This window comes from Bos grunniens, chromosome 12 (genome assembly GCF_055505025.1).
Source record: "Bos grunniens cultivar Pamir isolate PY7600 chromosome 12, Bosgru_T2T1.0, whole genome shotgun sequence".
In the NCBI taxonomy this organism is placed as follows: domain Eukaryota; kingdom Metazoa; phylum Chordata; class Mammalia; order Artiodactyla; family Bovidae; genus Bos; species Bos grunniens.
Window position 1 is genome coordinate 32,141,900 of NC_141176.1, and position 20,946 is coordinate 32,162,845.

Consider the following 20,946-nt stretch of genomic DNA (forward strand, 5'->3'; position numbering starts at 1 on the left):
AATATACTCTTCAGAACCAAATTACAAATGAAAGAATTTTAAAGCAAGTTACTTCTAATAACATCGCTCACAACAAATAAGGCTTTGACATACAGCAAAAATAATACAGCCTTAATTAAGCCTTCTAAATTAAGCCACTAATTTAAAATTTGTATTTTAGAAATTGGGCTAAAAAGTACCTGATCAAAAAAGTTCAACATATCAAAGAATATTTATTTAAACAAAATCACAACCTGTCAAGCAGGATCTATATAAGGACACCCAAATTCCAGTCACACATTTGAAAGCAAGAGAATTATTGCTTTATATGTTCTTTTGTTATTTAGATCCTTCATAAATCCAGACTTGTTTTTGATCCAGTTACTACTTTAGTGAAATTTATTCTTACGGTAGTTCATTAAGCAATATAGAAAAAAGGTTTAAATGAATCCGATGTATGATTCTCCCTCCCCAACAGCTCTCATATGTTTATTTTTCCAAAGAGGAATTCATTATTCCTCTCCCTCCATCCCATCACGCCCAAAACTTTTAATTAGCCCAAGGCCTTTTCTCTTGGGTAGAAGAAATCACCAAACTTGTGTCATTACAGATTTAAGTTCTTCCATAAATAGCCAGGGATTAAAGGGCTTCCCTGGCTCAGAGGTTAAAGCAGTCTGCCCGCAATGCGGGAGACCAGGGTTCAATCCCTGGGTCCGGAAGATCCCCTGGAGAAGGAAATGGCAACCCACTCCAGTATTCTTGCCTGGAGAATCCCGTGGACGGAGGAGCCTGGTAGGCTACGGTCCATGGGGTCACAAAGAGACGGACATGACTGAGTGACTTCACATACAAAGTCTAATTCAAAAGTAAACTTTCCATGTGATACTGAATGAAAAGATCTAGGGTACTGATACCATTTAAATACCATTATAAGCAACAAAAGACACCTGAAAGAGATGGCAGCAATACAAAGCACAAAGTCAAGAAACACAATACAAAAGCAGTAACATTACAGACAGAAGTCCCATCACAGATAACATAAATTATGGTAAAGTCCCATCTATTTCCAAAGTATCTGAACTATTACTTATCCCTTGAAGGAAAATGTATTTTCAACAAAGCATGTTGAGAGCCTACTTTGTATCAAGAACTATTCCAAGTACTTGGAATACAAGGATGACTACAACACACACCTTTCCCTCCAAAAGAGGACATAACCTAGTAGGTAACAAAGTTGTGCAAACTGAACACTCACTGTGATATTAAAAATGCACATGTAATCAAGGTACCAAAAGAAGAGAGACAAAGAAGCCGTCACAGAGAGGATGAATGCCTGAGCAGTGTTGGAGGAGGAGTGTGTCTAGATAGGAAAAAAAAAAACAAAACAAAACAAAACAGAGTGAGCTAGGGAAAAAGATGTATTATAGGCTGGGAAAAATGCACTTGAGGAAGCATATAGGAACTGTGTTGTTAATTAAGAGAAAACTACAAGTTTTCAATCTATCATTAATAAAGGGCCAACCATGAGAGCAAAAGATGAGGCTTGAAAGCAATTTTTAAAACAATTATGAATTGTTTTCTATCACTTGCCAAGGAGTTTGGACTTCATTCCATGGGGGAACTCTTGAAAGCTTGTGAATGAGAATTAAAAAGGCACAGACAAATTCATGGACTCCGGCTATAATCCAGGTTAGGGTTTCCCAAACTCAGCAATACAGACTTTGGGTAATTTTCTGCTGGGGAGGGCTGTCCTGGACCACTGTAGGCCTTTTACCAGCATCTACCCTAGTCGTGACCAAAAATATCTCAGATGTTCCATAGGAGCAGGGGGACAAAACTGTCCACATCTGAGGACCACTGATGTAGGACCACGGGAGCTAAAGGAAACTGCAATGGAAACAGAGGTGAAGGGTTGGCTGGGGAAAGGGCTGCTAGCTTAAAAGCAACTATAGGGATTAAATGAAAGTTAAGGGGCTACGGGAAATAGAAAAGACTAATGGAAGATGAGGAAATAAAGGCCAAACACAATTTTATGGGAAACATTATTTTGCCGCTTGAGTGTCCTACAAGATCCAAACCCCTCCCCCAGAGCAAACAGAAGCACAACTCCCCTTCTCTTTCCCTTAGGTTCCAGTAATCCTTTCCAAAACCAATCTTGAGAACGTGATGGTCAAATAAAAAGGTATGCTTCCTGGTTGATCTCCACTCTTGACAGCCTCCTGCCAGTCCAGTCTGCTAGTTACTATGAAAGGGAAGCACTCTGAAATGTCATGTGCTATTGTTAAGTAAGTAGCTCTGCTGCTTTACCTCCTAGTAGGTCAGCATTTGGAGAAGGGAAAGGCTACCCACTCCAGTATTCTTGCCTGGAGAATCCCCATGGACAGAAGTGCTTGGTGGACTTCAGTCCACGGGGTAGCAAAGAGTCGGACATGACTGAGCCACTAAGCACAGGTCAACATTTAAACATCAAAATTCCCAATCTCTTTTTGTTCCTATGATAAAATATCCTGTAGAACATACACCTTGTCTCTTTCTCTAATACATACAATTTTTACTTTTAAGTCTCAAGATTCACTACAAGTGACTGATTTTTGTCATTCTTCACAAAATCTGAATAAACAGCACAATAAGATAGTTGAAAATAGTTTTACCCTATTTTATTGGGCACTTAAAAAATAACTTAGGGCTTGAACAAAAGTTTTCAAGAAGAAAAAGTTGGAGTTTCAAGAAGAAAAAGTTGGAGACTAGCACTCCTCAACTGTCATGAACACACAGAACATTCTGAAAGTGAAAGTTGCTCAGTCATGTCCTACTTTTTGTGATCCCTTGGACTATACGTTTCATGGAATTCTCCAGGCCAGAATGGACTGGGTAGCCATTCCCTTCTCCAGGGGATCTTCCCAACCCAGGGGTGGAACCCAAGACTCCTGCATTGCAGGTGGATTCTTTACCAGCTGAGCCACCAGGGAAGGAATATTCTGGGGATCTTGTTAGAATGAAGATTCTAACTCAGAAGGCCTGGAATGAAGCATGAGACTCCGCATTTCTAAAAAGCTCCTGGGACTCCTAGTACTGCTACTAGTGTGGTGACCACCCTTCCAATAATAAAGTTCTGGAGAATGTCAGGGAAAGATTTGGATAAGTAACAGCTCATAGTAAAAAAGAAATCCAGGTCCCCCCACCCCACCCAAAAAACAATAGGAGTTCAAGTAGTTAATTAACATCCCAACTCCTACCTTGTCCTAAATACTCAGAGCCTTCAAGGCCATTACTGATAACCCACAAAGCCCTGGCCCTTCAAAACTTCTGGTCCTGGTCCAGTGGTTTAGGACTAAAGGAAGTCCACTCTTATTCTTAATAAAAAAGTCTCCAGACTACATCAAAAGAAACAACAATAAAAGCTAATTTTTAGAACTGTTTTATTTCAAAAACTTAAATGCACACGCACCTTTTTTTAGTTCATTCACTTAACATTGCAGCATAAATATTTTTGCCCTCCCTAGAAACACAATGATAAGATCTATTCTCCCCTCCTAAAAATTTTACAGTCTAGCAAAAGAAAAATCTATAAATACCACTGCTTGTATAGAAAATGTGTTTACAGACCAATTTTCAGAGCACAATTCTTTAGGTAAAACTGCAAAACAGCATCATCTCTATGACACTTTACAGGTCTTATTATTATATATCATAATCTATATTATGTATCACCATCTAATTGCTAGAGAAACAAATTAAATAATAATAAACTAGAGAAATCAATGCTATCCTAGGACAAAGTTTCCAACACTCTGAATTTTAAGAATCTCAAAAACAGAATAACTGTGCTTTCACTATTTATACTCGGAAATAATGAAGGATGATTTACCTAAAGTTATGATGAATGACCCTTTTCAACAATTTACATTTTATTACTCAGAACATGTTTACATACTTTGAAAACAGTAGTACACATGTATGAAATATTATCTCCCTTCAGACAATATTTAATGAACTATTAGCTCATTGACTTTTGCATGCAGTAACAACTCAGCAACCTACCTTGTGCCACTCCTAAGAGTCTGAGGTCCACTAACAAAAACCTCTGGTCTAGAATTTACTGTGCCTTTACTTGAAAACCAACTTTCATTTCTCTTTTAAAACCTCTTCTCTATTCCCTGGGATCCAACCAGGCAGGATGGCTAAGGAAGGAGCCGTAGCTGTCTGCATGCAGGTTCGACTGCTCAATAGCAGAGAAGCAGCGCTTGGAAAAGATACTCAAGTTTACTGGAAAACTGACAATAATACAATTTATCAAGTTGATGGGAGTAAATCCTTTAATTTTGATTGTCTTTCATAGTAATGGAACAACTAAAAATGTGTATGAAGAAAATTGTGCTGTTAATCATAGATTCTGCCATCCAAGGCTAAAATGGTACTATATTTGCCTATGGGCAGACTGCTTCAGGAAAAACATATACTACGATGGGTTCACAAGAGTATTTGGGAGTAACACTCAGGGCAATTCATGACACTTTCCAGAAAATTAAGAAGTTTCCTGTAGGGAATTTCTCTTATGTGTCTCACATGGAGATATACAATGAAATCATTACAGACTTACATTGTGATACTCAAAAAATGAAGCCTTTAATAATTCGGGAAGACTTCAACAGGAATGTGTATGTGGATGACCTCATAGAAGTTGTTTATACATTAGAAATGGCTTTGAAGTGGATCACAAAAGGAGAAAAGAACAGGCATTATGGAATTACAAAACTGAATCAAAGAAGTAGTCTGTTCTCACACCATTTTTAGAATGATTTTGGAAAGCAGAGAGAAAGGTGAACCTTCTAATTCTGAAGGATCTGTCAAAGTGTCCCATTTGAATTTGGTTGATCTTGCAGGCAGTGAAAGGGCTGCTCAAACAGTGCTGAAGGTCTGTGACTCAAAGAAGGCTATAATATAAATCAAAGCTTATTTATTTTGGGACAAGTGATCAAGAAACTTAGCGATGGACAAGTTGATGGTTTCATAAATTATCGAGACAGCAAATTAACATGAATTCTCCAGAATTCCTTGGGAGGAAATGCAAAAACACATACAATCTGCACGATTACGCTTGTGTCTTTTGATGAAACCCTTATTACTCTCCAGTTTGCCAGCACTGCCAAATATATAAAGAATAATCCTTATGTTAACAAGGTATCAAGTGATGAAGCTCTCTTGAAAAGATATAGAAAAGAAATAATGGATCTTAAAAAGCAAATTAGAGGAGGTTTCTTTAGAGACTTGAGCCCAGGCAAAGGAAAAAGACCAACTGGCCCAACTCTTGGAAGAAGACAACCTACTTCAAAAAGTCCACATTGAGAAAATTCAAAACCTAACAAGGATGCTGGTGACCTCTTCTTCCTTAGTATCACAAGAATTAAAGGCTAAAAAAACCCAAAAAGTCCCTTGGTGCGTTGGGAAAGTTAACAAAATGAAGGACTCAAACTACATAAATAAATTTAATATGCCAATGAGCATGACAACAAAAACACAAAAGGCTGCTGTAAGTTTAGAAGAAACTGATGAATCTCTCTGTTCAGTCTGATATTTTCAGTAACACTCTTGATACATTAACTGAGATAGAATGGAATCCAGCAACAAAGCTACTAAGTCAAGAAAACTTAAGAAAGTAAATTCACTTCGTGCTAACTACGATGACCTGGTATTAGACTATGAACAATTAAGAAGAGAAAATGAAGAAATGGAATTGAAATTAAGAGAAAAGAATGATTTGGATGAATTTGAAGCTCTAGAAAGAAAAGCAGAGAAAGATCAAGAGAACGAACTAAGTTCAAAAGTAGAGCTGCTTAAAGGAAGACCAGATTAAGATGCTACAGGAATATACAGACTCTCAGAAGTCAGAACCGTATGAAAATGGACTTGTCATACTCATTGGAAAACATTGAAGATCTACAACAATGAAACAAATGAAACACACTCTGCTTGATGTCAAAACTCTTGATGCCAAGAGAATCAGCATTCCTTAGAAGTGAAAATCTAAAGCTGAAAGAGAAAATATAAGAATTTGCTAGTACATGCAAGCAGATGGAAAATCATATGCAGTTGTATCAAAGTCAGCTGGAGGTGAAAAAGAAAATCCAAGTTGATCTGGAGAATGAATTACAATCTTCTCTTAGTGAAATAACAAAACTCACCTCCCTTATAGATGGTTTCAGTGAAATAACAAAACTCACCTCCCTTATAGATGGCAAAATTCAAAAGATTTGCTCTCTAATATAGAATTGGAAAGAAAAATAACCAATCTGCAGAAAGAACTGAATAAAGCAGTTGAAGAAAATGAAGCTTTGCATAATGAAGTTAATTTGCTGTCAGAACTGAAATCCTGACCTTCAGAAATAGAAATGCTAAGGAAAAAGATACATGATAAATCTGAAGAGCTCTATACAGTAACATTAGAAAAAGACAAATTGTCTTCTGAAGTAGTTGATAAGGAAAGTAGAATTCAAGGTTTACTTGAAGAAATTGGGAACACTAAAAATGACCTACTAACTTCCCAGTTGAGTTGCGAAAGCACTGTTCAGGAATTCCAAGATGTTAAAAATCATCCTATTGAATCTGAGCAAAAGTATAATAAGAAGGTCCTTGAAGAGAATACAAAACTGAATCAAGAAATAGGAAATCTCTCTAAAGAAGCTCAAGAACTTGGTTTAGATTTGGAGGCTTTGAAGACAGACCTCTCTCACAGAATCCAAGAACTTCAGCAAAAAACAACTGAGAATCAAGAAAGATTAAAGGAAGTGGAAGAGCTGAAGGAACAATTAGAAAGTAGAGATTCTAGGCTGCACACTGTAGAAAAGGAAAAAACACTGATTACTGAGAAACTTCAACAAACCTTAGAAGTAAAAACCTTAACCCAAGAAAAAGATGATCAAAAATAACTCCAAGAGAGCCTACAAATTGAGAGGGACCAACTCAAAACTGACATTCAGGGTATTATAAACATGAATATAGACATCCAGGAACAACTACGAAATGCTCCTGAGTCTTAGAAACAACACCAAGAAACAATTAACATGCTAAAAATGAAAATTTCTGAGGAAACTTGCAAGAATTTGCATATAGAGGAAAACTTAGGAGAAACTAGGAATGAATTTCAGGAAAAGATGGTTGGCATAGATAAAAGCCAAAATTTGGAAACCAAAAAAACCCAAGCTCTGATTGTAGATGCTGAGGATAATGAGCTAACTGAGCAACAGAGAACGATGAACTGCAACAAATGTTAGAGTATTACAGCAGAAAAGGAAAAACTGAAGACTTGACCTAAGAGAAAATGTTGAAATGACCATTGAAAACCAGGAAGAATTAAGAATTCTTGGAAACGAACTTAAAAAACAACAGGATATTGTTGCACAAGAAAAGAACCATACCATTAAGAAAGAAGAGCTTTCTAGGACCTGTGAAAAACTAGCAGAAGTTCAAGAAAAGCTAAAGGAAAAGATCCAAGCATCTCAAGACAAACAAGAACAGTCCTTCAATATGAAAGAAAAAGACAGTGAGACTAAGAAAATAATGAATGAGATGGAGCAATTGAAGGAGTAATTCAAAGTCAAAGACTCAACACTACTAAAGCTAGAAATGGAAAAGCTCGAACTGTCTGAAAGACTTCAAGAAAGTCATGATCAAGTGAAAACTGTGGCTAAGGAGAGACAGCTGACCTGCAGAGGCTACAAGAGTTTCTTCAATCTGAAAAGAACCAACTCCAAGAGAAATTGCAGCTAATAATTAGAAACTGAGTTGCTCACTGTCACCTGAAAGAACAAGAGGAAATTATTGGTAAACTGAGAGTGGATCTATCAGAAAGAGAAACTAAAATATCACGCATTCAACAGGAATTAGAAACAGCAAATGAATTACAGAAAAAGATGCAAGAGCTTTATGAGAAACAGTTTATTACCATCAAAGCAATCAGTGAGATTCTGGAAAAAAGGAGTGAACTGGAACAGTTAAAGGAACAGCTCAAAGCCAAAGATTCATCACTACAAAGAATAGAAAGCAAGAGGCTCAAGTTGACTGAAAAACTTCAGGCAAGTCAAGAAGAATTAAAAACCGTAATTAAGGAAAGAGATGGACTGGAAAGGGTACAGGAGGCCCTTCAAAAGTAAAGACACCAACTCAAAGAAAACACTAAAGAAACTGTAGCTGAAGAACTGAAAATCAAAGCAGAAAGCTACTTACATGCTTCTGAAGGAGTGCCAAGAAACCATTAATGCAAGGAATAGTTCAGAGAAGACAGATCAAGGAACAAATATCCAGAGAGTCTTAGGGAATTCAGATGCGGACTTACAGGCAAAGATTCAAGAATTTCGGGAAGAAGAACATCAATGTCTTGAGATGAAAGATGTCAGTGAGATTTGGGAAAAAATATGTGAAATGGAAAACTGGAAGCCACTTGAGGCCCAAAAGTCAACTCTAGAAAATACAGAATGGGAAAACATAAAGTTAACTCAGAGACTCCATGAAAATCTTACAGAAATAAGATCTGTTACAAAAGAAAGAGATGACCTTAGGAATACGGAGGAGACTCTCAAAGTAGAGATAGACCAGCTCAAGGAAAACCTAAGAGAAACAAGTAGAGACCTGGAAAAATGAGAGGAGCTAAGAATTGCCCAAATGAATATAAACGAGCACCAAAAAACTATAGATAAACTCAGAGGAATTGTTTCAGAGAAGATAGATGATATATCAAATATCCAAATGAAATGAGAAAACATAAATACTGCCTTAAAAGCACAGATCCAAGAACTTTAGGAGAAAAAACATCAACTTCTTAAGGTAAAAAATGATCTCAGGGAAAATATGTATCAAACAGAGCAACTGAAGAAGCAATTAGAGACCCAGAATTCAGTCCTGGAAAGCACAGAAATAGAGAACTTAAAGTTGATTCAGAAACTTGATGAAAATGTTGGAGAAATAAAATCTGTTACTAAGGAAAGAGATGACCTAAGAAGAATGGAGGGAACCCTCAAAACGGAGTGAGATCAACTCAGGGAAAGCCTCAGAGAAACAAAAGCTAAAGACCCAGAAAAACAAGAGGAACTAAGAACAGCTCAGGTGCATCTGAAGGAGCACCAGGAAATTACTGATAAACTCAATGGGATAGTCTCTGAGAAGACAGAAGAAATATCAAATATACAAGTGGATTTAGAAAACTCAAATGCTAAATTACAAGAAAAGGTCCAAGAACTGAAAGCAAATGAACAGCGACTTTCTAAGTTAAAAGAAGAAATTAGTGAAACACAGAAAAAAATGTGTGACATTGAGCAACTGAAGAAAGAATTTAAGGTCCAGAGCTTAACCATGAATAAAATAGAAATGGAGAACTTAAATTTGGCTCAGAAGCTTCATGAAAACCTTGAAGAAATGAAATCTGTAATGAAAGAAAGGGAGAACCTCTATATGCAGGTCAGGAAGCAACAGTTAGAACTGGACATGGAACAACAGACTGGTTCCAAATAGGAAAAGGAGTTTGTCAAGGCTGTATACGGTCACCCTGCTTATTTAACTTATATGCAGAGTACATCATGAGAAACGCTGGGCTGGAAGAAGCACAAGCTGGAATCAAGATTTCCAGGAGAAATATCAATAACCTCAGATATGCAGATGATACCACCCTTATGGCAGAAAGTGAAGAGGAACTAAAAACCCTCTTGATGAAAGTGAAAGAGGAGAGTGAAAAAGTTGGCTTAAAGCTCAACATTTAGAAGACGAAGATCATGGCATCTGGTCCCATCACTTCATGGGAAATAGATGGGGAAACAGTGGAAACAGTGTCAGACTTTATTTTGGGGGGCTCCAAAATCACTGCAGATGGTGATGCAGCCATGAAATTAAAAGACACTTACTCCTTGGAAGGAAAGTTATGACCAACCTAGATAGCATATTAAAAAGCAGAGATTATTACTTTGCCAACAAAGGTCCGTCTAGTCCAGGCTATGGTTTTTCCAGTGGTCATGTATGGATGTGAGAGTTGGACTGTGAAGAAAGCTGAGCACCAAAGAATTGATGCTTTTGAACTGTGGTGTTGGAGAAGACTCTTGAGAGTCTCTTGGACTGCAAGGAGATCCAACCAGTCCATTCTGAAGGAGATAAGCCCTGGGTGTTCTTTGGAAGGAATGATGCTAAAGCTGAAACTCCAGTACTTTGGCCACCTCATGCGAAGAGTTGACTCAATGGAAAAGACCCTGATGCTTCGAGGGATTGGGGGCAGGAGGAGAAGGGGACAACAGAGGATGAGATGGCTGGATGGCATCACAGACTTGATAGACGTGAGTTTGAGTGAACTCCGGGAGTTGGTGATGGACAGGGAGGCCTGGTGTGCTGCGATTCATGGGGTTGCAAAGACTGAGCGACTGAACTGAACTGAACTGAAGGAGAGTGGAAGAGACTCTCAAACTGGAGAGACCTACTCAAGGCAGACTTGCAAGGAACCATAGTTAGAGAACTGGAAACACACACAACTAAAAATTGTTCATATGCATTTGAAAGAACACCAAGAAATTATTGATAAATTCAGAGAGAGTTTCAGAAAAATATCTCAGATTTCAAATATGCAAAAAGATTTAAATAAATCAAAAGATGAATTACAGAAAAAGGATCAACAGAACCACAAAGAGGTAAAATATGAAAAAAATATGTGATGGAAACCAACACCTTACAGGAAACCTAAGAGAAAAGTGCTTTAGGATAAAAGAGCTTCTGAAGAGATACTCAGAGATGAATAATCACTATGAATGTTTAAATAGATTGTCTCTTGACTTATAAGAATGAAATTGAAACCCAAAAAGAGCTTTCAATTAGAGTAAAAGCGAACTTCTCACATCCATATCCACAAACCCAACAAATCCAGAAACTTCTTACTGTAAACCAGAGGTGTTCCATGGAATTTCATACAGTCGTGATGAAGCTTCAGTATGTGCTAAGCTATATTGCAAGGACAAGGGAAGAAAAACATGAATCCATCAATAAATTTGAAATGGCTTTTATTGATGAAATGGAAAAGTAAAATGAACTGCTAATGGAAATATAGCGCCTTCAACAAGATTATGGCATTATCACCTGGAGAATCAAGGGACCTCAAATTGAGCCAGATCATGGATCTACATATCGAAGAAATTCTCAAGGATTTCTCAGAAAGTGATTTCCATAGCATAAAGACTGAATTTCAGCAAGTACTAAGTAACAGAAAAGAAATGACTCAGTTTTTGGAAGAGTCGCTGAAATGCTCATTTTGATATAGAAAAGTTTAAAAATGTCATCCGGAAAGAAAATGATAGTATTTGCCAAGTGAATAACGTCTATCATAACAAAATAACTGCTATAATGAATGAATTAACAGAGTCTGAAGAAAGAAATGCTACCATAGCCAAAGAATGGGAGCATGATCTGAAATCAATGAAAGAGAACAATGAAAAACTATTTAAAAGCTACTAAACTTTGAAGCTCTCCCTGATCTCTGGTGCCCCTGTTAATCCTACACAAGACAGGCAACCTCAAGTCACATCAAGAGCTACACAGCAAGCCACAAGGAAGATTCAAGAGCTGGAAACATCACTCCAGGAAGCTAAAGAAAGTACTCTGCATATGGAGGGCAAGATGATGATGATGCAGAAAGAACTCGAGATGACTGATGACATAATAGCAAAACTTCAACGGCAAGTTAATGAATCAAATGAATGCCTTGGAAAAAACAAAAGATCCAAGTACTTCAGGACAAAGCTGCTTTTTAAGAGCTAAGCCTTATAAAGAAGAAACTGAAGATCTCAAAATGAAGCTGGTGAAAATAAGACCTGGAGAAGATGAAAAATGTCAAGGAGTTTGAAAAGGAAATTGCTTCAACAAAAGCCACTGTAAAATATCAAAGAGAACTTATAAGGCTATGGAGAGAAAATCTTAGAAGACATCAACAGGCCCAAGGTACCTCAATGGAATCAGAACATATTGATACTCAGCCTTCAAATAAACCCTTAACCTGTGGAGGTGGCAGTGGCATTGTACAAAGCACTAAAGCTCTTATTCTGAAAAGTGAATACATACAGCTAGAAAAGGAAGTTTCTAAGTTAAAGCAGCAAAATGAACAGCTAGTAAAGCAAAAGAATGAACTGTTAAGTGAGGTCAAGACATGGAAGGAGAGCAGTTAAGAGAGAGGTTCACAAAGAAGTAACTTGATCCAAAGTCTCCTAAAGTGACTGGGACACTCTCTAAAAAGAGACACTGTATATTTCTCAATGCAAGGAACCAAATGTCCAAGATCCTGTACCAAAGGAGTCACCGAAATCTTGGTTTTTTCATTACTGATCAAAGTCTTTGCCTGGAGAAGGAAATGGCAACACACTCCAGTATTCTTGCCTGGAGAATCCCATGGACAGAGGAGCCTGGTGGGCTACAGTCCTTGGGGTCGCAAAGAGTCGGACATGACTAAGCAACATGGCAGTCTTTGCCAGTACCTCCTCCAGTTCGCTATTTTGGTAACTCAGGTTTAGGCCTTTGTACAGAAGAACAAATTTCTGAAGCGGAGACCATGGATGCCCAGCCAGGTCCTTGGCACATGTCAGGAAAAGATGTGCCTGAGTGCAGGACTCAGTAGACTCTGCCACTTTTCTGGTGGCCCAGCATTCCATGTTTGGAAGTGTCTGTGTTTATATCTTTATGTGTCTATCCCTTGCAGTCATGTCACAAACCAACTTAATTTCAGTTCAGTTTCCACTCTGCCACTACAACTGGAAGATGAAGGAATGGAACGAATTCCCATAATCTAGAATGGTGATAGCAATAGACCTTCTTCTTAAATGTGGTAATTCTTTAGAAGTCGAACAGTTTTATTTATTTACATGCTTTAAAGTTACTGAAGGGAAAAAAAAAACCTCTCTGATTCACAAAGGTCTTCCCTCAATTAATTAAATATCCTGGTGGCTTAGCATATTTGTTATTATGAGAACTAAATATATGATTACATTTACATTAACCATCAGTGGTTAATCTAAACCCACTGGAAAAAAATAGACTAACTGATTAAAACCATTTGAATATTTAAAATCAAATATTTAAAATTAGCTAATTTCCGTATAGACAAAGGGAACTACTTCTACTTAACTTATTAATCAGGTGTGTTAACACACCTGGACTTCAAAGGCTTCTACACCTAATTAATTTAGAACAGTAAATCTAAAACTACAAATGATTATAAATTGGACTCCAATCAATTTTCTCCATGAGTAAAAGATTTAAAAATCAAAAGCAAAACCAAGTCAACCTCAAAGATCATGTTGCATTTTATCCTGCCTTCATTATCAGTACCTGTAGGCTTTTCACAGTAATATATTAGGTCCCTTCCATTTTCATTGCTTAAATAAAGCCAGTTATATATAGGATGGAATGGTGACTAGGTCTATAGAAAGTGGGTCTATGGAAAAACAGTCAGTCATTATTAAAGACTCATGGGCAGGTAAACATCTGTAAATGAAAAAGACCTTTTAACTTGTGCAGTCAATACAGAAATCATACATAGGTTGAGAAGATGAAAATAGAGGACACTGCTGGGTAAAAAGTAATCCAAATCATATCAAATGTAGCACAGCAGGAGTTATACAGACACACAGAAACATATTTTTAAGCTCTACTGAGTAAGATCTTAGGAGTAGTCTGAAATATTATTTACCCAAATTTAAGAAAGCTTAATGGAGAAGGCAATGGCACCACACTCCAGTATTCTTGCCTGGAAAATCCCATGGACAGAGGAGCCTGGTAGGCCGCAGTCCATGAGGTCGCTAGGAGTCAGACACGACTGAGCGACTTCACTTTCACTTTTCACTTTCACGCACTGGAGAAGGAAATGGCAACCCACTCCAGTGTTCTTGCCTGGAGAATCCCAGGGACCAGGGAGCCTGGTGGGCTGCCGTCTCTAGAGTCGCACAGAGTCAGACACGACTGAAGCGACTTAGCAGCAGCAGCAGCAAGAAAGCTTAAAAGCAGTCATTACTTCTGTTTTTAAAATTCAATGTTAAAATGTAGTTTTATGCCACCAAAAATGAGATCAGTTGTTAAGACCACATTCAATCTCTAAAGATCTGGGAACACCAAACTACAACTTCTTTTATTCTTTTGCTTTAGAATAGAACCAGAAAACAAGATGTAGAGAAATAAAATACCATGCCAATGTTGTTAAAACTTTTAAGTGTGAGTAATGTTGTTTTAAAGTTATTTCTACAATAAACTATCACCTGTAATGACCATAAAAATTTTTATAACAACTTTAGTCTCTTATCAAAAGCAATCATCATCCTAAAATGCCTATTTGCTTATGAGCAAAAGGTTCCCTTTTGATTTATGTGTCCCCTTACTTAAATTCAATCTTGAAATGAAGCAGAACATCTTTAGCAAGGCCCTTTACCATGACTGAACTTTAAGTAGTGGTTAATCAAAAGTAATCCAACACTGAGAAACAGATAAACAGATGTTTCTAAACTGCAAGACTATAAGCAGCATAGACTAAAACAACTACCATCTGATAAGCACAATGCTCTGTGGTAAGCACTTCACAGCGTTAATATTATGTAATATTCAAAATCCTGTGAGATAGGCACTATTATAATACCAACTTTAGAGATGAGAAGGAGGGTTTAGAAGAGGCTAAAATAATTTGCCTATAATCTCAAAACTAACATAAGGTCCTAAGGTCAAGCTGCAGAGCTTGTACTCAACTATGGTATTCTGCCTCAATCCAAAAAAACTTATTCTACATTCTATAATATTCCTTAACATTATAACATAATGTAAACATTACAATATTAACATTATTCTAGCTACTCCTAAAATGACCAAATTCCTAAATTAATCTTTCTTTGAATCTAATTGGCATGGATGGGGATTTTGAGTTGCAGAGACTTTATTAAGCCACTCTACCTTCCCCACTTTCAAAACACAAGGAAAACAAATCTTGAGAATTAAGTAGAGTTACATAAAGTAAACTTACATAGTTTTGGTTAAATTCAGCTTTAAAATTAGGCTAGCATGTTTGTGCATGAGAATTCTAAACTGATCTTTACTCATTTATTCCTGACCCCTACTTCCTAAGAAAACAGGGATGAACCATCAGTAGTGCCAAGCTCTTAGCATCAGCTACAATGCTTCGTAAATACAATGCCCAGAGTAGAGTGTCAAGAAGCCAACTAGAATATCTCAGAATGATCCACTAGTTTCCAAATGCAGTAGCAAATGCAGCATGGTTTTACTAAACTGTCATTATTAGGTAAGAATCAACTCAAAATCCCAAAAGCTAAAGCTAAATAATGATTATCATCAAAAACATCGGACATGAGTTTGAGCAAACTCCGGGAGATGGTGAAGGACAGGGAAGCCTGCAGTCCATGGGGTCCCAAAGAGTTGGACACAACTTAGCACCTGAGCAGCAGCAACAACAGCATTAAATACTGCATACAAAAGCCATGCTGCTTCAGTGTTTAAATACAGTAGTAAGATAAACACCAACCAACCAGACACATCTTACAAAAAAAAAAGCCTCCAAAACAAAAACTCACGTAAGATTTTTTTAAAAATCAATAGAACAAAATTCCCTTGAAATCATCAATTTTGAAAACTCTTAACAAAAGCAAGCTGTCACTGTACAGAAGCATTAATTAAAATAAAGTTCAGAAAATATGTGGCTGAACTCCTAGCTTGCTACAACCAATTTATTCTGCTTTATCCAAGGCATACCTCTATCTAAACACAATTCTAGAAGTTTATCCTGGATGACTCTTGATTTATGAGGGAAAGAAAGTTAACTCAAAGTTGAGTCATTTTCGACAGGAACTATCATATTTATAAACAAGTTTCTAATCCAATCCATCATTTTAAGAAAGAATAGACTAATTGGGGTTAAACAATAGGATGAATGGCACATATAAGTCTGAGGATTCATATGCAGGTAAGACAGAAAATGTAACTGTTTGCTAAGGGAAGCTGAATACTATAGGTCTTTAGCAATAAAAATGTTAGTGGATTCACATTCCATAAAAACAATGACAATCCTTTCAATATTCATCAGACAGGTTTTATTTTAACAAAAATGAGCTTAAGGTTTCATTCTTTTTTAATGTACTTAATAACATTAAGTATGACATTTCAGAACTAAGAGCATAAATGCTTAAGTACCTAATAAAGAGTTTACAACAAATTTAAGAAGGACAGCCCAACAGAAAAGCAAGTTGAAAATGAAAAGTGAAAGTGAAGTCGCTCAGTCCTGTCCAACTCTTTGCAACCCCATGGACTGTAGCCTACCAGGCTCTTCCATCCATGGGATTTTCCATGTGAGAATACTGGAGTCAGTTGCCATTTCCTCCTCCAGGAGATCTTCCCGACCCAGGGATTGAACCCAGATCTATCACATTGTAGGCAGACACTTTACCGTGTGAGCCACGGGGGGAGTCCAAAATAAGCAAAGGACACACACACAAAAATCCAAGGTCAAAAAGCATAAAGGAGAAGCTCAACAGTTAATCAATCAATGCAATCAAATGTTAACAGTGAGGGGCTTTTGACTATAAAATGACAATGAAAGATTTCTACATCTGTTTTCAAGGCTACTGAAAAATCAGCACCCATGAGTAGAAATACAAATTTGTGCAGCATTTCTGAAAAGTTATCTATCAATTATTAAAAGCTTGATTTTGTATTATTCCCTAGAAATACAAAAAACTGTAAAAAACTGACACTGAGATAATCACGTAAATCAAAAAATAGACAGGTATAGGTCAATCAATGTTATAATATCCTCCTCTGCGTGTTACCAGTGGTCTCTCTCCACTACTTCATTTTTCCTTATAGAAGACTCAGTGCTTATTTTGCCCTAAAGAGATTTTTGTTTTTCTCTGAATGTAACTAAATATTATCTATAGTAGTCCAAGTAAATTACCTGATTTCTCTAAATCTCCCATTTTCCAATCTGTGAAATGGAAAAAACAATGTCTCTCAAAGAACTGCTGGGGTGACTAAATGAGATAATGAAATTATAAAACATTTAATTTTATAAAAGAATTACCATATTACCTGAAACAGATATAGAAAACCACTGTCAACATAAATAAAATTAAGTTTCTGTCTGCCAAGGATTCACTGAGAAACTCCCAGATGTACTTTCACCAAATTTGACAGATATGTTTGAGAAGCTAACGGTTATGTGAGGAGTCAAAAATTCAAATGTTGGAGGAGGAGGGATCTGAATATTTTAAAGATGAATGTTCTCAGAGCAACTATAAGAGAAGGCCTTTCCAAAGGGTAACTAACACAGTCTGATCTAGCGTGAGCAGCGACTCATTTAATAACAGTAAACAATTCCCAAACAAGACTAGAAAGGTTTGGCTAACATCAAGTTTTACCAATAATAGCTACCGTTTATGGGGCATTTCTCATTTAGTCCTCATAACAACTCAACAAACCAGGTATTAAGTATAATATTTTTCTCATTTTGCAAATGAAGACACAAAAAGGTTTAAGTAAGTTTAAAGACCCAATCAGTGTAGATTAGGGGATTCAATTCAAACTGCCCGGCATACAACTTCCATTAAACCTTGACCATTGTTCAACGCTACTGAATTATTACTATTTCTAACAGTTTGCTCTTAGAGAAAAATAAAAACTCACCATGAGCTCTGAGCAAGCTACAAACAGGAACCAGGATGCTCCTCTGAACTCCAACAAGTATACCATACATATCCCTAAGTCTAAAACTTGAGCACATTTCCACAGGATAGCAAGAGGAGGTGAACAGAGGATCAGTCGACTCCATAACAGAATAGCTCAGAGTGTTAATTTGGAATTCTGAACACAATTTTCCATAGGAACATTCCTGTACAACATTCATGGGGAAAAGATCCCGATATGGCTCACCTGGAAATCTAAATACTAAGTAAAACAACATCTGAGAATATATTAAATGCTTAAAAATGGTTTCACAGGTGATGCTTTGTATTGTGATACCCATTAAGATTTATTTTTTGATGTCTTCTCCATTTTCTCCTCATCCTCCCCCCTAACCCGCCCCGCCCAAGACCAATACTCGGTTTTGTGTTCAATGAGTCTAACCATCTGAAGGATTAAGGAAGGATTTACATCCCAGATTGTCTATGCCACAATCCTATAGATTTCTCCAAATTCATTTTAGCTCTTGCCAGTTTGTTAGTCCTGTTCGGTTCCCTATGTAAAAGTATGCAACATAAAAGTCACCTTTTGAAGAACATTAGAACAGAAATGTACACAAAAACTTTTAAACGTCAAAGTAATCAGAAATCATAAAATACACATCTCAGAAAACTTTGTAACAGAGATGATGAACAGAGGGAAAGATGCTCTTGAAATTGAGAACAGTGGGGAGGAGGCTCCACACTGAGATCGGGGGAATCATCCGGAGCAAGGCCAACCCCAGCCTAGGCCCAACCCAGCCTCCTCTCCTCACAAATAAGCCAGGAGCAGATACCCAGGCCTCCTCTGATCCTGCCTCCCTCATCCTAACAAAGAGCTTTACAATCAGGAACAGAAGAAATAAACATGATATTCACAAGTCTCTGTCCCACAGAATTTAACTTGGTGTTAAAATCTAAAAAACTTAAAAAGTGCAACTGTTATCCCACTACTAGAAATGTCAATAAAATACAAATGCCCAGGTAAAAGCTGCACATTGACTGAAATGTCGTACTAAAGTACAATTAAAACAAAAGAAATGTAAATGACAAGCACCAGAGCCTTTTTGCTTTAATTTGGGAAGGGAAGAAAGCTAAATACAAAAATGACTAGATGACTAAAAAAGAGGGCAAAGTACCATGAGTGTTATACAGCAGGAAGCCAAAATTGCCAGACACAAATTCTGCAGGAACTTTTATCTCAATCATCGGTGGTCACACGGCTTAGCAAGAATAGTCAGCAGATGTCATCACGTCATTTACAAATATCTGTATTCTTTACATCAAACTTTATTTTAAAGAGACTGTCCCTGAGGATTTCTGACAGAAAATTTTACTGCTGTCCAGATCACATTTGTGATTCACAGTGGTTCTCAGGTCCTTTTCTATCATACCAATTCTCAGCTTGATCTATCTACCTTGTTGTTACAGTTTCCTCATGCACTGATGTCTAATATATTACCTCCCATTTTCAACAAAATTCCAGCTCGTGTTTTGGGGGGTTATCTCTCCCACTGAGCATACACCCATAATTCAATTTCTTCTGCCATCACTCCTGGCCAATAATAACTGTATACATTTTCAAGTAATGGTACTTTTCGTATTTATATGTTCATAATGTAGAAAATTAAAAAAAAAAAAAAATCAGTGCTTCTCAAATATCAGTTGTGAAGGATCATGTTTTTAAAATTTCCTCGGAGAAGGCAATGGCAACCCACTCTAGTACTCTTGCCTGGAAAATCCCATGGACGGAGGAGCCTGGTAGGTTGCAGTCCATGGGGTCGAGAAGAGTCAGACAGGACTGAGCAATTTCACTTTCACTTTTCACTTTCATGCATTGGAGAAGAAAATGGCAACCCACTCCAGTATTCTTGCCTGGAGAATCCCAGGGACGGGGGAGCCTGGTGGGCTGCCGTCTATGGGGTCGCAGAAAGTCAAACACGACTGACGTGACTTAGCAGCAGCAACAGTCGCTGACATGGGGGCAAGGTCTGCTCTGAGCCCTCAGGAGGGAGCTGGCACAGGGTCCTTGGAGTGTTAGAGGGGAAGGGGGCTCTGTGGGGGCACCTAGAGGTGTGACAGGAGGCCCTCACTCTGAGCTGGGGCAGGGAGGGGGACACATTCTAGGCAGCTAAGCCAATACTCTGGGCCCTTAGCAGAGAAGGGCCAGTTAAAGGACTCTGTTGGCCACTCCTGTCCGGTGGTAGCCCAAGGCATGACTTCCTGATAACCCATCTCAGCTGCTTTTTCTCCAAAGCAGACCACCTTCCCCCACTGACGGCCTGCCCCTCAGCAGCAAGTCAGCCACGTGGACAGCTGCCTCCTGCCATATCCACACCTTCCATGATGATAGAAGCTGACGTGTATTAAGCACACAGTAGGAGCCTACTATCAGCTCAAGAACCGTGTGCTGGCTGCTGCACTCAGCACTTCCAAAGATTGGCACAGGGGACTGCACACTTCAACCCACAAGCCAAATCCTGTTTTTGCCTGTGACCTAAGAGTGATTTTGGTGTTTTGTTTTTTTTTTAATACTGTTAAAAATATCAAAAGAAGGACCGTTTGTGACATGAAAACTATATGCAATTCAAATTTCAGTGTCCATAATAAAGTTTTATTGGAACATGAAAAAAAAAAAAAAAACTAAAATTTCCTATGCATCATGGTCCTATACATTATTCATAAAATACACGTAAACTACTAGAAAATGATGACATATTTGGATGTTGTGGTATTATCAAACTGTTACAGAAGTTTCTAAACATTTACTTTCAATGTTTTAACTTATCTTCCTAGCTGCGGTCACTTGACACACCATGAGCAGCAGTGCCCTAAGGCATATATTCTTAGCATACAGCTCTTCTTCATGTATCTAACAACAATAAACCACCCAAACAAAGGTATTTACCCAGCTATGAATCTCTGTACTGTTTTTTCACAGCACACATTTTACTTCAACAAGTCCTTACAGAGACAAGGCCCTCAGCCATAGTCTCTTAGTTCACCTGTGATAGAAGAGAAATTTTTAAATTTCCTGAAGATACCAACTCTCTACTTGCAATAAAACGATACCTTCTGCTTAGCCTCTTTGCTTCTCCATATTCCTCATCTTCAAAAACCACAACTCAAACATCTTTTCTCCACAAACTCTTCTGGATCTAGAGAAATCTCTGCTATGTAGCAATCACCTCACATTTAAATTTGTAATGATTAATACATTGCTTTGTAAATTTTTTCTAGTAGATTC

General features: G+C 37.6%; 1 protein-coding gene and 1 pseudogene across 39 annotated transcripts in view; one reads left to right on the plus strand and one right to left on the minus strand.

The window, feature by feature from the left end:
• PAN3 (poly(A) specific ribonuclease subunit PAN3) overlaps positions 1-20,946 on the minus strand; it is a 123,498-nt gene that overhangs the window by 79,885 nt on the left and 22,667 nt on the right. The window lies entirely within an intron of this gene.
• Positions 4,157-12,610, plus strand: LOC147361619 (centromere-associated protein E-like; annotated as a pseudogene).